Here is a 14,075-nt window from a genome sequence, read left to right on the forward strand (position 1 = left end):
GAGCGCAGCTCCAAGGAGCGGGGAGTGAAGGACCCGGGCGGGGAAGCCGACAGTGAAAAGACTTCACCGCCGGCTTTCCCGTTCTGTGCTGCGCTTTCCCGCCGGTTATTTCAAATGAACAGCTGAGGTATCAGGTGATGCCGATCAGCTGTTCATTTGAAGTCGCCGCGTTGCCCTCAGAGGGTTCATGTGAGTTCATGCTTGACTGCATGAACTCACATGAACTTTCCCACGGCCGCACAGGTCAGCCTCACCTCCCAGACGATCAGACCGTCATGATTAGTGTGTGTGCGGGGTGTGTGTGCGGGGTGTGTGCGCGATGTTTGTGCGGGTGTGCGCGGTGTCTGTGCGATGTGTGCGGGTGTGTGCGGTGTGTGTGCGGGTGTGTGCGTGCAGGCAGACATAGGCCGATGTGACACTACTACTCCCATCGGCCTATGTCTGTCCCCCGTCCACTCCTGCCAGCAGGATCAGCTCGATGGGAGCAGTAGTTCCCATCAGACTGATCCTGCTATTTAAATTGCCCTACTGTGTCCCCAATAAATTTTAAATACATGTCATTGGTGGCCAGTGGTTACCTAAAAGAAATTAGTTCATACATTACCTGTCCCCGCCGATCGCCACCTAAAATAAAGTAAAAAATAAAAAACTACACCTATACTCACCAAGACACCTAATTCCCCGAAGCCATCGATCTCCTGTAATAAAATATAAAATAATAAACCACAACCTTATCCTTACCCCTCCATAGCAGTCCACGAGTGTCCCACGAAGATCTCCAGTTCAGAGCAGCCACATAGAATGTGACCGCTCTGAACCGCTGCCGCCGCTAGAATGACGGGGCCGTAAGGGTTCACCGGAGTTCAGGCAGCGCTGCTCCGGTTAGCTCCTTTACGGCCCTGCTGTATCGTGAGAAATTCCCACGGTACAGCAGTGCCGTAAAGGAGGTCTCCGGAGCTGCGCTGCCTGAATGCACTCCGGTGACCTCAGTCAGTGGCTCCCGCTGCCGGGAGCGGACGTGTTCCCGGCAGCGTGAGCTTACAGCAGCCATGCACAGCTGTCACCATCTCCAGATGTGACAGCTGTGCATGGGAGATCAGCGCAGGAACGTGGACAGGTAACTATTATTTTTAGTAAACTAAGAATTAAATAAAATTGTGTGTTTTATTTCAAATAAATTATTTTTTTCTGGGTGTAGTGTGTTTTTTCTTTTTAACACTTTGTAGGTTAGTAATGGGGGTGTCTTATAGACGCCCATCATTACTAACCTGGGCATCATGGCAGCTGGCGCTGACATGAACCCCACCACTATTACCCCCTGCCACCGCACCAGGGCAGCGTGGAAGAGCGAGGCTAAGTGCCAGAGTTGGCGCATCCTATGGATGCGCCATTTCTGGGGCGGCTGACGACTGGTGTTTCTAGCCTGGGAGGGGGCCAATATTCATGGCACCCTTCCTGGGCTATTAATATCAGCCCCCAGCTGTCTGCCTAGCCTTTGCTAGCTATTAAAATAGGGGGGACCCCACGTCATTTTTTTTGGGGGGGTCCCCCATTTTAATAGCTAGTAAAGGCTAGGTATTCAGCTGGGGGCTGATATTAGTAGCCTGGGAAGCTCCGTGGGTTTTACCCCCTTCCCAGGCTTCAAACATCTGCCCCAGCCGTCTGCTTAACCTCCGCTAGAGACTAAAATTATGGGGGATCCCACGCCATTTTTTTTTTAAATAAATCCATTAGTTTAACACTAAATGACATTTGAGGAGTTAATAAAGATGCAGTCCCTAAATTATTATTTATTTTTTAATTAATTTTTCCCAAAACTTTTGACGTGGGCTTCGCCATATTTTTGTATGCCAGCCAGGTACAGCATCCAGCTTCTATGAACGTGCCATTTTCCGGGGCGGCTGCGGACTGCATTTTCAGCGGGGGGCAGAAAGCTTGGGCCTCCCTGCGCTGCAGATTCCATCCCCCAGCTGCCTAGTTGTACCTGGCTGGACACAAAAATAGGGAGAAGCTCCACGTTTTTTTTTTTTTAATTATTTCATGAAATTCATGGAATAATTAAGAAAAAAAGGGCTTCCCTATATTGTTGTGTCCAACCAGGTACAAATAGGCAGCTGGTGGTTGGGGGCAGCCCGTTCCTGCCTGCTGTACCTGGCTGGACCCAAATATAGTGCAAAGCCCCACGTCAATTTTTTTTTAATTATTTCAGGAAATTCATGAAATAATTAAAAAAAAATTATGTGGGGCTTCGCCCTATATTTGTGTCCAGTCAGGTACAGCAGGCAGGAACGGGCTGCCCCCAACCACCAGCTGCCTATTTGTACCTAGCCGGACACAACAATATAGGGAAGCCCTTTTTTTCTTAATTATTCCATGAATTTCATGAAATAATTTAAAAAAAAAATACGTGGGGCTTCGCCCTATTTTTGTGTCCAGCCAGGTACAACTAGGCAGCTGGGGGCTGGAATCCGCAGCGCAGGGAGGCCCAAGCTTTCTGGGCCCCACCCGCTGCAAATTGCAGTCCGCAGCCACCCCGGAAAATGGCGCGTTCATAGAAGCGCCATCTTCTGGCGCTGTACCTAACTCATCCAGGGCCCTGGTGCGGTGGCTCACTGGGTAATAAAGGGGTTAAGGCCAGCTTGGCATTATCAGCTGGCCCTAAGCCCGAAATTCATGGGGTCACGCCAATATTAGACATGACCACCATGAATTTCTAGTAAAGTATTTAAAAAAAACACAAACACCCAGAAAAAAGTCCTTTAATTGAAATAAAGACACAATTCTTTATTGTTCTAAATTAAACCATACTTACAGTCACGCCCATTCCAGCTGAAGCCAACGATCTCCTGCAATAAAAGTAAAATAATAAAGCAACCTCATCCTTACCTTTCCATGGTTCCCAGGACAGCTTCAGCTCTGCTACATCGAGATGACAGGCTGGACCGCAGCAGAACGCTGCCATCCAGCCTGTCATCCCGCAGACACTGAGAAGCGCAGGCATGCTTGCGCTCCTCAGTGTCTCGCTGTGACGGCATCCAGATGAGCCGAGGTCATGTCCAATGAACTCAGCTCACCTCATGCACGTCACTGACAGCGTGGGAAAATTCTCCTGCACTCAGCGCTTCAGCGTGAGAATTTTCCCACGCTGTCAGTGACGTGCATAAGGTGCACCGAGTTCATTGGACATGACCTCACCTCATGCACGTCACTGACAGCGTGGGAAAATTCTCACGCTGAAGCGCTGAGTGCAGGAGAATTCTCCCACGCTGTCAGTGACGTACATGAGGTGAGCCGAGTTCATTGTCGGCTCATCTGGATGCCGTCACAGCCAGACACTGAGGAGTGGAAGTATGCCTGCGCTTCTCAGTGTCTGCGGGATGACAGGCTGGATGGCAGCGTTCTGCTGCGGTCCAGCCTGTCATCTCGATGTAGCAGAGCTGGAGCCGTCGTGGGAGCCATGGAAAGGTAAGGATGAGGTTGCTTTATTATTTTTCTTTTATTGCAGGAGATCGTTGGCTTCAGCTGGAATGGGCGTGATGGTAAGTATGGTTTAATTTAGAACAATAAAGAATTGTGTGTTTATTTCAATTAAAGGACTTTTTTCTGGGTGTTTGTGTTTTTTTTAAATACTTTACTAGAAATTCATGGTGGTCATGTCTAATATTGGCGTGACCCCATGAATTTCGGGCTTAGGGCCTGCTGATAATGCCAAGCTGGCCTTAACCCCTTTATTACCCAGTGAGCCACCGCACCAGGGCCCTGGATGAGTTGGGTACAGCGCCAGAAGATGGCGCTTCTATGACCGCGCCATTTTCCGGGGCGGCTGCGGACTGCAATTTGCAGCGGGTGGGGCCCAGAAAGCTTGGGCCTCCCTGCGCTGCAGATTCCAGCCCCCAGCTGCCTAGTTGTACCTGGCTGGACACAAAAATAGGGCGAAGCTCCACGTTTTTTTTTTTTAAATTTATGAAATTCATGGAATAATTAAGAAAAAAAGGGCTTCCCTATATTGTTGTGTCCGGCTAGGTACAAATAGGCAGCTGGTGGTTGGGGGCAGCCCGTTCCTGCCTGCTGTACCTGACTGGACACAAATATAGGGCGATGCCCCACATCAATTTTTTTTAATTATTTCATGAATTTCCTGAAATGATTTAAAAAAAATTGACGTGGGGCTTCGCACTATATTTGTGTCCAGCCAGGTACAGCAGGCAGGAACGGGCTGCCCCCAACCACCAGCTGCCTATTTGTACCTGGTTGGACACAACAATATATGGAAGCCCTTTTTTTCTTAATTATTTCATGAATTTCATGAAATAATTTAAAAAAAAAAATACGTGAAGCTTCTCCCTATTTTTGTGTCCAGCCAGGTACAGCAGGCAGGAACAGGCTGCCCCCAACCACCAGCTGCCTATTTGTACCTGGCCGGACACAACAATATAGGGAAGCCCTTTTTTAAAAAAATTATTTCATGAAATAATTAAAAAAAAATTGACGTGGGGCTTCGCACTATATTTGTGTCCAGCCAGGTACAGCAGGCAGGAACGGGCTGCCCCCAACCACCAGCTGCCTATTTGTACCTGGTTGGACACAACAATATAGGGAAGCCCTTTTTTTCTTAATTATTCCATGAATCTCATGAAATAATTTAAAAAAAAAATGCGTGGGGCTTCGCCCTATTTTTGTGCCCAGCCAGATACAACTAGGCAGCTGGGGGCTGGAATCCGCAGCGCAGGGAGACCCAAGCTTTCTGGGCCACCCCCGCTGCAAATTGCAGTCCGCAGCCGCCCCAGAAAATGGCGCGTTCATAGAAGCGCCATCTTCTGGCGCTGTACCCAACTCATCCAGGGCCCTGGTGCGGTGGCTCACTGGGTAATAAAGGGGTTAAGGCCAGCTTGGCATTATCAGCTGGCCCTAAGCCCGAAATTCATGGGGTCACGCCAATATTAGACATGACCACCATGAATTTCTAGTAAAGTATTTAAAAAAACACAACACCCAGAAAAAAGTCCTTTAATTGAAATAAACACACAATTCTTTATTGTTCTAAATTAAACGATACTTATCATCACGCCCATTCCAGCTGAAGCCAACGATCTCCTGCAATAAAAGTAAAATAATAAAGCAACATCATCCTTACCTTTCCATGGCTCCCACGACAGCTTCAGCTCTGCTACATCGAGATGACAGGCTGGACCGCAGCAGAACGCTGCCATCCATCCTGTCATCCCGCAGACACTGAGAAGCGCAGGCATACTTCCACTCCTCAGTGTCTGGCTGTGACGGCATCCAGATGAGCCGAGGTCATGTCCAATGAACTCAGCTCACCTCATGTACGTCACTGACAGCGTGGGAAAATTCTCCTGCACTCAGCACTTCAGCGTGAGAATTTTCCCACGCTGTCAGTGACGTGCATGAGGTGAGCTGAGTTCATTGGACATGACCTCACCTCATGTATGTCACTGACAGCGTGGGAGAATTCTCACGCTGAAGCGCTGAGTGCAGGAGAATTTTCCCACGCTGTCAGTGACGTGCATGAGGTGAGCTGAGTTCATTGGACATGAACTCGGCTCATCTGGATGACGTCACAGAGAGACACTGAGGAGCGCAAGCATGCCTGCGCTTCTCAGTGTCTGCGGGATGACAGGCTGGATGGCAGCGTTCTGCTGCGGTCCAGCCTGTCATCTCGATGTAGCAGAGCTGAAGCTGTCGTGGGAACCATGGAAAGGTAAGGATGAGGTTGCTTTATTATTTTACTTTTATTGCAGGAGATCGTTGGCTTCAGCTGGAATGGGCGTGATGGTAAGTATGGTTTAATTTAGAACAATAAAGAATTGTGTCTTTATTTCAATTAAAGGACTTTATTCTGGGTGTTTGTGTTTTCTTTTAACTTTGACTATGGGGTTAGTAATGGGGGTGTCTTATAGACGCCTGTCCATTACTAACCTGGGCTTGATGTCAGCTGGCATTATAAGCTGACATCAACCCCAACCCTATTACCCCCTGCCACCGCACCAGGGCAGCGTGGAAGAGCGAGGCTAAGTGCCAGAATTGGCGCATCCTATGGATGCGCCAATTCTGGGGCGGCTGACGGCTGGTGTTTCTAGCCTGGGAGGGGGCCAATATTCATGGCACCCTTCCTGGGCTATTAATATCAGCCCCCAGCTGTCTGCCTAGCCTGTGCTAGCTATTAAATTAGGGGGGACCCCATGTTATTTTTTTTGGGGGGTTCCCCCATTTTAATAGCTAGTAAAGGCTAGGTATTCAGCTGGGGGCTGATATTAGTAGCCTGGGAAGCTCCGTGGGTATTACCCCCTTCCCAGGCTTCAAACATTTGCCCCAGCTCTCTGCTTAACCTCCGCTAGAGCCTAAAATTAAGGGGAACCCCACGCCAATTTTTTTTTAAATAAATCCTTTATTTTAACACTAAATGACAAGTACAGTAATCAACACTGTCACTGTACTTCATATATATGTGACTGACATGTTTCTATCTATCTAATCTATGTGTGATTCTCTATTCTTTCTATTGTAAATTGTCGGGTACAGATGCTGAATTGCCGGCCGGCTTTCTTAAAGAGACGGTGCATGAAAACACTATTATTTTTTTAAATAAATCCTTTACACTAAATGACAAGTACAGTAAGCAACACTGTCACTGTACTTCTTATATATGTGGCTGACATGTTTCTATCTATCTAATCTATGTGTGAAGCTCTATTCTGTCTGTTATAAATTGTCGGGTACCGATGCTGAATTGCCGGCCGGCTTTTTTAAAGAGACGGTGCACGAAAACACTAATATTTTTTTTAATAAATCCTTTACACTAAATGACAAGTACAGTAAGCAACACTGTCACTGTACTTCATATATATGTGACTGACATGTTTCTATCTATCTAATCTATGTGTGAAGCTCTATTCTTTCTGTTGTAAATTGTCCGGTACAGATGCTGAATTGCCGGCCGGCTTTTTTAAAGAGACAGTGCATGAAAACACTATTATTTTTTTAAATAAATCCTTTACACTAAATGACAAGTACAGTAATCAACACTGTCACTGTACTTCTTATATATGTGACTGACATGTTTCTATCTATCTAATCTATGTGTGAAGCTCTATTCTTTCTGTTGTAAATTGTCGGGTACCGGTGTATGCGCTGATGAATTGCCGGCTTTTCATGTCATTCTACATTATTCTTAGTTGTTTTCCTTCATGTAGAATTAACCTACAAGGAAAGAAAGGGTTTATTTTCATTCCGATATTTGTGTCCCATTGACTTGCATTGGTTTCCGGTATCGGAATCGGCGATATCCGATACTTTTTGGGTATCGGCCCGATCCAATCCGATACGATATTTCCTGATATCGGAAGGTATCGCTCAACACTATGCACAAGATAGAAAACGATGTGGTTTCTTTTTAGGAGCATATAGGATCAATGGCTACTGTTCCTTTCACAGTGTCATAACAAGACCATAATGCAGCAGGAACAATCCCATAATGCCTTAGGAACTTCCCATAATACATTGCAAACTGAAACTAAAATGCATACATTAAATCGCCAGAAGATGGTGCTGTTACCAAACAATATAAAAATAGACGGGGTTCAAATCATTGTCATAACTGTGAGACACAAAATTACTAAACTTACTAGATAGCAAATATACAGGTAGGACAGAACAATCACCACTACCCCTATTGGGACTCACAATCTAAATTCCCTATCAGTATGTCTTTGGAGTGTGAGAGGTAACTGGAGGAAACCCACACAAACACGGGGAGAACATACAAACTCCTTGCAGATGTTGTCCTTGATGGGATTTGAACCCAGGACCCCAGCGCTGCCAAGCAACAGTGCTAACCATTGAGCCACAATACTGCCCATATACACTTTGTATATACAGTTGAAACCAGAAGTTTACATACACTATATAAAAAGACGCATGTTTTTCTCAATATCTGACATAAAATCAGAATAAACCTTTCCCATTTTTGGTCAATTAGGATGACCATTATTTTTAATATTTGCCAAATGGCAGAATAATGAGAAAGAGAGAATGTTTTAAGGCATTTTTATTACTTACTGCAAAGTCAAAAGTTTACATACATTTCATTAGTATTTGGTACCATTGCCCTTACACTGAATGACTTGGGTCAAACATTTGAGATATCCTTCCACAAGCTTCTCACAATAGTTGGTGGGAATTTGGGCCCATTCCTCCTGACAAAACTGGTGTAACTGATCCAGGTTTGTAGGTCGCCTTGCTCGCACCTGCGTTTTCAGCTTTGCCCATAAATTTTCAATAGGATTGAGATCAGGGCTTTGTGATGGCCACTCCAAAACATTGACTGTTATCCTTCAGCCACTTTGTTACCATTTTGGCAGTATGCTTCGGGTCATTGTCCATTTGGAAGACCCATTTCCGCTCAAGCTTTAACTTCCTGGCTGATGTCTTGAGATGTCAGATATTGAGAAAAACATGCATATGTGTCTTTTTATACAGTGTATGTAAATTTCAGGTTTCAACTGTATATTTATGGGATGTCCTATATGTATTGTATTTATGTATGTACTGTACTTATGTTTGGCCTTATAAGTGAAATGAATATGATCATGGTGCTTTTATCACTCAGCTCATGGAAAACTTCAATGATATAAAGTCTCTGAAGCCTTTCTTAGCGGTGGTGGATGTTCTCCACAAGTGTAGACATGAAGTTTCCCAATCTGTTTCCAGGTAATGTAATATAGAAAATATGTTGTATTGTATTATTTCCACTATGCTTAAATGATGGTTTATATTTTCTTCTATTATTATTTGACATATAAAGTTAAGACGACTGTTTAAGGACCTTTCACTTGCCATAAATATGTATTTTTTTACCTGGTGTAGATGCAGCTGTTTTCCTGGATCTGGGGAATCTGGTTGTTGTTTTTTGCACCTCTACATTCCTGAGATATTGCCTCCGCTTCCCTGTATATAAATTTAGTTTTGTTAGTCAAGAGGGCGTGGTCATCAACTCGTGAAATTTTGTAGGATCATCCCCCTTTGGCTAACAAGACTAGATTTACATACTGTTAGAACCCTCCTGTTTGTTTTTTCCATCTTGTGTTTTGCGGTCACGTGACCATCTGCCTTTATATTCCAGCTCTGCCCTTTTGGCTGTGCTGGACTTTAGTGTTTGACTGTTTCTCTAGCCAGGTGCTTCGGTGCCTTTCTCTGTCAGTTCGCTTGGTCCCTCTGGGACCTCTAGTACCTTTTCTTCAGTTTGTCTTTTTGTGTTCTGGAACAACTTCTCTGTTTAGGAGGTGTCCCTTTTTTGTCCCAGTCCTTAGTTCTTTTAGGGACCCCTCCTCTTATGCTATAGGTCTTCGTTCAGACTAGCCGAGAACTAAGGCGAGTTTGTTCGCTAGGAACAGTCAGCCCGCTACATCGTAGGAATTCAGCTTAGTCTTACTGTAGGGACAGCTTTCCCCTATCTTTCCTTAGTACTTGTTGCAGATCATAACACATACAGGCTGTAAAAGGGTTAAAGGGGTTGTCCGGTCAAAAGTGATAAGTCTAATGTCACTCTGTGTGACTGCAGGCTTGTGAATCCCCCCAGCGCACGGTGTGGGGATTCACTTTTGGATTGCTGACTGCTAAATGTGATTTTTTTAAATGAATTATTATTTCTACCCCCCCTCCCCCTGTGTCTCTGCACATGAATGATAATTGTCATCGTGATGGTTAAAAATAGAAGTGTTTTTTAAAATCAGGACATAAGAAAACATACAAATGAGTCATTGGATTTGAAAAAAAATTCATACACCCAAATTTTGCATACCTGTGTAACCATTTGTATGTTGCAAATATTTTCATTGAAGGCAAAAACGTAGATAGCGGGCTGGGGTAAAATTGGAAAAAATTGGTGTCCATGAGTAATTATCATATATTTTGGGGTAACATACATTTTAAGTGATTTGAAACATTTGACAGCCTGACTTCCATTCAAAATGTGGATGTGAAAAATGGTGCAGGTTACTTACCAGATGCTGTTTTTTATTTGGGGAGAAGAAAAACTTCACATTTATTGGTTTCTATTTGTTTTGGGTTTTTTTTGTAAATCACTATACTATATATCACTCACTTGAAAAAAGACACAGGTTCATGAAATCCAACTATAATCCTAAGGCTGCGTTCAGACGACCATATGTCTTCTCATGCGAGAGAATCGGGCCCATTATGTTAATGACACTAGGCTCAAACTCATCAATGCGTAATCTTAATGTGATCCCATTCTCTAACTTGAGAGAATTGGAGCACAGAGAAGATGGAGAACTTAATTTCTCCATCTTCTCCATTGTCTGACTCCACGGATGTCGGACTGCACTCAGATTATATCCAAGTGCGGTCTGATGTTTCAAACGCACCCATAGATTTGAATAGGTGAGCATGGTCCGATTATTGGATGCACTGGCAGCATGCTGAGATTTTTTTCTCATGCCGAATCAGCATGAGAAAAAAAAACACTAGTCGACCCTGCTCCATAGAATAACATCGGGCCAAATGTTGTCTGACAAAACATTGGATAGCGCTCGGCCATGTTATTTGCTCGTTTGAGCAAACTCTGACTTGTTCATCCAGAGAGAAGCAAACATTCCTAAGGACTCTAAATATGGCAATCAAAATAAAACCCTGGATCATAACCCTATCTCCAAAAATTTGGCACCTATTATTTATATTATGTTTCAAGATTGGCATCCAAGGTTTTCTTGAACTTATTCAACCAGTTAGCCATCGCTACATTAGGGCATATTTCTCAAGTCAAATGATCCAGAATTAGAAATTAACTTTCTTGACCTGCACCATATTTATTATGTAGCATCAAAAATCTGCAAAAATCTAAGATGAGGGTAATATGTCCCACAAGGCACTATAAGACATAAATAAACCCCAAAACAAGAGATGCCAGGGCTGAAATCATCACAATTAAGTTAAAAGTTTTAAACTTTATTAAGTACAAAATATAAAAAGTTGGTAAAATCCAAGATACTGACACAAAGACACATTGGTGTGTGAGTAACTGAAGGGACCCCAAGGCAAAGTTTTCCCTTACATAGGGCAATAAATATGAACTGAGTAATCATAGAAGTATAGTGCAATAAGCCTGTGATTACAATACACAATCAATCAGTATGAATAACCATACACATATAGTTAATATAAAGAATATCTATCCCGCAGTTGAAAACATTACAACAATGATCATACATAATAAACTTTAGCAAATAACTCACACCAGACACCCGACGCGCGTTTCACAAATGCTTCGTTAGGGATGTTTGGTAGGAAAGTGAGTCAGTTATTTAAGGTATAGGTAGCCAATAGACATATTTATTATGTGCTGCAGACACTTTTTAAGACTTGTCCTACAGGGTGATTGTCTCTTTGCTGAGAACCTCATAGTATTGCTCACTAGAAAGGGGCAAGACCTAACATGTGACACTGTGGACCAAAAAGGTGCCAGAGTTGAGGGCATGTTTCTGGCACAGAGTAAGCCAACAAGTAGGTAATGTAATGTTATACTAGACAGCTTTAAAAATAGACAGATTTATCAAACAGCATGAACCACCACTTTTGTATATTTTTTCTATAGATTTGGCATGCAAGCATGCGCAGTCTGCCAGAGCGATCCACATGAACCTGTATGTCTTCCCTGCGACCATATTTTCTGCAAGCTTTGTATGAGTGAATGGTTAAAGTCTCGCGGTAATGCTTGTCCAATCTGCAAAACCGAGTTACCCGAACCCTTCACCATTGAGGTGTCTAAAGAAATCAGGTAACTGTATGTTACACGTATTCATGCGGAGTGCAGGTTTACTTCTGAATGTCCTCTTATTGTATGAATATAAAATAAATACTTTTAGTCTACTGTTATAAATATTCTTTATTATAATCCATTCTCATTACAATGTTTTCAGCCTCTGAGCATTAATCTCCCCAAAGTCCCAGTTTTGTTTGGTGTCTGTATAGCGCTTGACCTTGTGATTTGGTAATTTTGATAATGCTTCAGTGCAAGGCAGCCTGTTTTTTTTATCCATGTCAATGAATATTCTTGCAGTTTTCCGAAACTCCTAAACTACAGTATACAATCCATCAGTCCCATAGATATTGTATTAAGCTGCAGGGTGCATGTTTGACCACTCTTCAATTTGACTCCTCTTCACCATGGTGGGGCACTGAAAAAGGACAGAGATTTGGGGTTCAGGTGATGGGTCCACCAACGATGAAAAAAATTTAACTATCTTGAAGATAGGTGATAAATAGGGACGTAACTATAGTCGGTACAAGGGTGGAATTGTTCCCCAACCTTGGAGCCTGTAGGGACCCAAAAAGTCCCTTTGGCACATATGATAAGATCAATACTGTTAAAGACCTGTCATAATTTGGGCCAGCCCTGTTTGAGATTTTGCATTGGGGCCCACAAGCTTACAGTTATGTCACTGGCCATAAATATCTATTGGGAGAAATACCCTTTAAGTTTCTTGGACAGTTTTGCATCAACATTGGATTGCTGAAATGGAAGAAATTTCAATAATAAACTGATATAAATATTACAGAAACCATTTTCTGATATGTGATAAATTATGTATGTATAGTAACATCTTTATATTATTTGTAGGGAATCCATACTGAAAAATATTCAATTTCGGAATCGATGTAACGGATTCTTTGTGGACATTATATGCACCATGTGCTTCAAGGACAACACTCCACCAAACCGGGAGGTCATTGAACATCTTCTGTCTTTACTTTTTGGCAATGTTGGTAAGTGAGTTTTATTTTCTATTTAGTTTTAACTAGGGCAGAATTTCAGACTTGAACCAATAATTTCCATTGTAATCTCAGAGCTCGGGCATTACACAAGATCTCTTTCCCCATTTGAGGACGCAGTGGACAAAACACCGGTGCTCCGCTCGGTCATACTGAAGTTGCTCTTGAAATACAGGTAGGGAGGGCAGAAACTGCAGAGTTGTCAGTTTTCTTTATTGTTTCCACACAATTTGTCAGGTGTCATTTGTGTAATACAATGCAGCCTTACAAACTCTTGATTTCAGTTTTAAAGATATCGTGGGTTACGCTGAGGAATATTTCAGAAAGGTGGAGAGAAATAACCTCCTTACTGTGCTGGACACCACCGAAGTCTACCAGCTGTTTGTAAACTGTCTGGAGGTAATATACAGTGCGTGTATATATACATTAATGTGCTACATGCTATGAGACGAAACAGTGTGAGGAGTTATAAGCGATAAATTACTGATACAGTTTGTGACATCTAATACATATGATCAATCGGCCTGGAAGACTTTAAAGATGTCAGATTTCTTGCCGATGTTTCTACCCCTGTCTCATTACTCTTAACTAAAGGTTGCACAAATCCATGTACCTTCTCCATAAATGTCACTCTTGTTCATTCAGATGGGAAATCTGCCAGATGTGAACTGTGTATACTGCTAGAAATGTAGATACATTTGTGTGCATCTTGTACCTACAGTGGGGAAAATAAGTACTTGATACACTGCCGATTTTGCAAGTTTTCCGACCTACAGAGAATGGAGAGTTCTGTAATTTTGTATCGTAGGTAAACTTCACCTGTGAGAGACAAAGGCTAAAAATAAAAAAACAGAAAATCACATTGTATGATTTTTAAATAATTAAATTGCATTTTATTGCATGAAATAAGTATTTGATCACCTACAAAGCGGCAAGAATTCTGGCTCTCACAGATCTGTTTGTTTTTCTTTAAGAAGCCCTCCTACTCTGCACTCATTACCTGTATTAATTGCACCTGTTTCATTGAGTGTGTGGACAGGTGTCTTTTATACAGGTAATGTGTTCAATCACACTCCAACCTCTCCACCATGGCCAAGACCAAAAAGCTGTCTAAGGACACCAGGGACAAAAATTTTAGATTTGCACAAGCCTGGGATGGGCTGCAGGACAATAGGCAAGCAGCTTAGTGAGAAGGCAACAACTCTTGGCACAATTATTAGAAAATGGAAGAGACACAAGATGACTGTCAATCTTCCTCGGTCTGG

At 43.0% G+C, this 14,075-nt stretch overlaps 1 long non-coding RNA gene across 1 annotated transcript; it reads left to right on the forward strand.

Annotated features, from left to right (window-relative positions):
- The first annotated feature begins 12,662 nt into the window (after window positions 1–12,662).
- On the forward strand, window positions 12,663–13,210 carry LOC141164152 (uncharacterized). Its single transcript, XR_012250851.1, has 3 exons — window positions 12,663–12,804; window positions 12,886–12,985; window positions 13,095–13,210. It is a non-coding gene; the product is annotated as an uncharacterized lncRNA (long non-coding RNA).
- The last annotated feature ends 865 nt before the right edge of the window (window positions 13,211–14,075 follow it).

The sequence above is a fragment of the Phyllobates terribilis genome, unplaced genomic scaffold (genome assembly GCF_046119375.1).
Source record: "Phyllobates terribilis strain yellow unplaced genomic scaffold, ASM4611937v1 Scaffold_10__3_contigs__length_209671492, whole genome shotgun sequence".
Classification (NCBI taxonomy): domain Eukaryota; kingdom Metazoa; phylum Chordata; class Amphibia; order Anura; family Dendrobatidae; genus Phyllobates; species Phyllobates terribilis.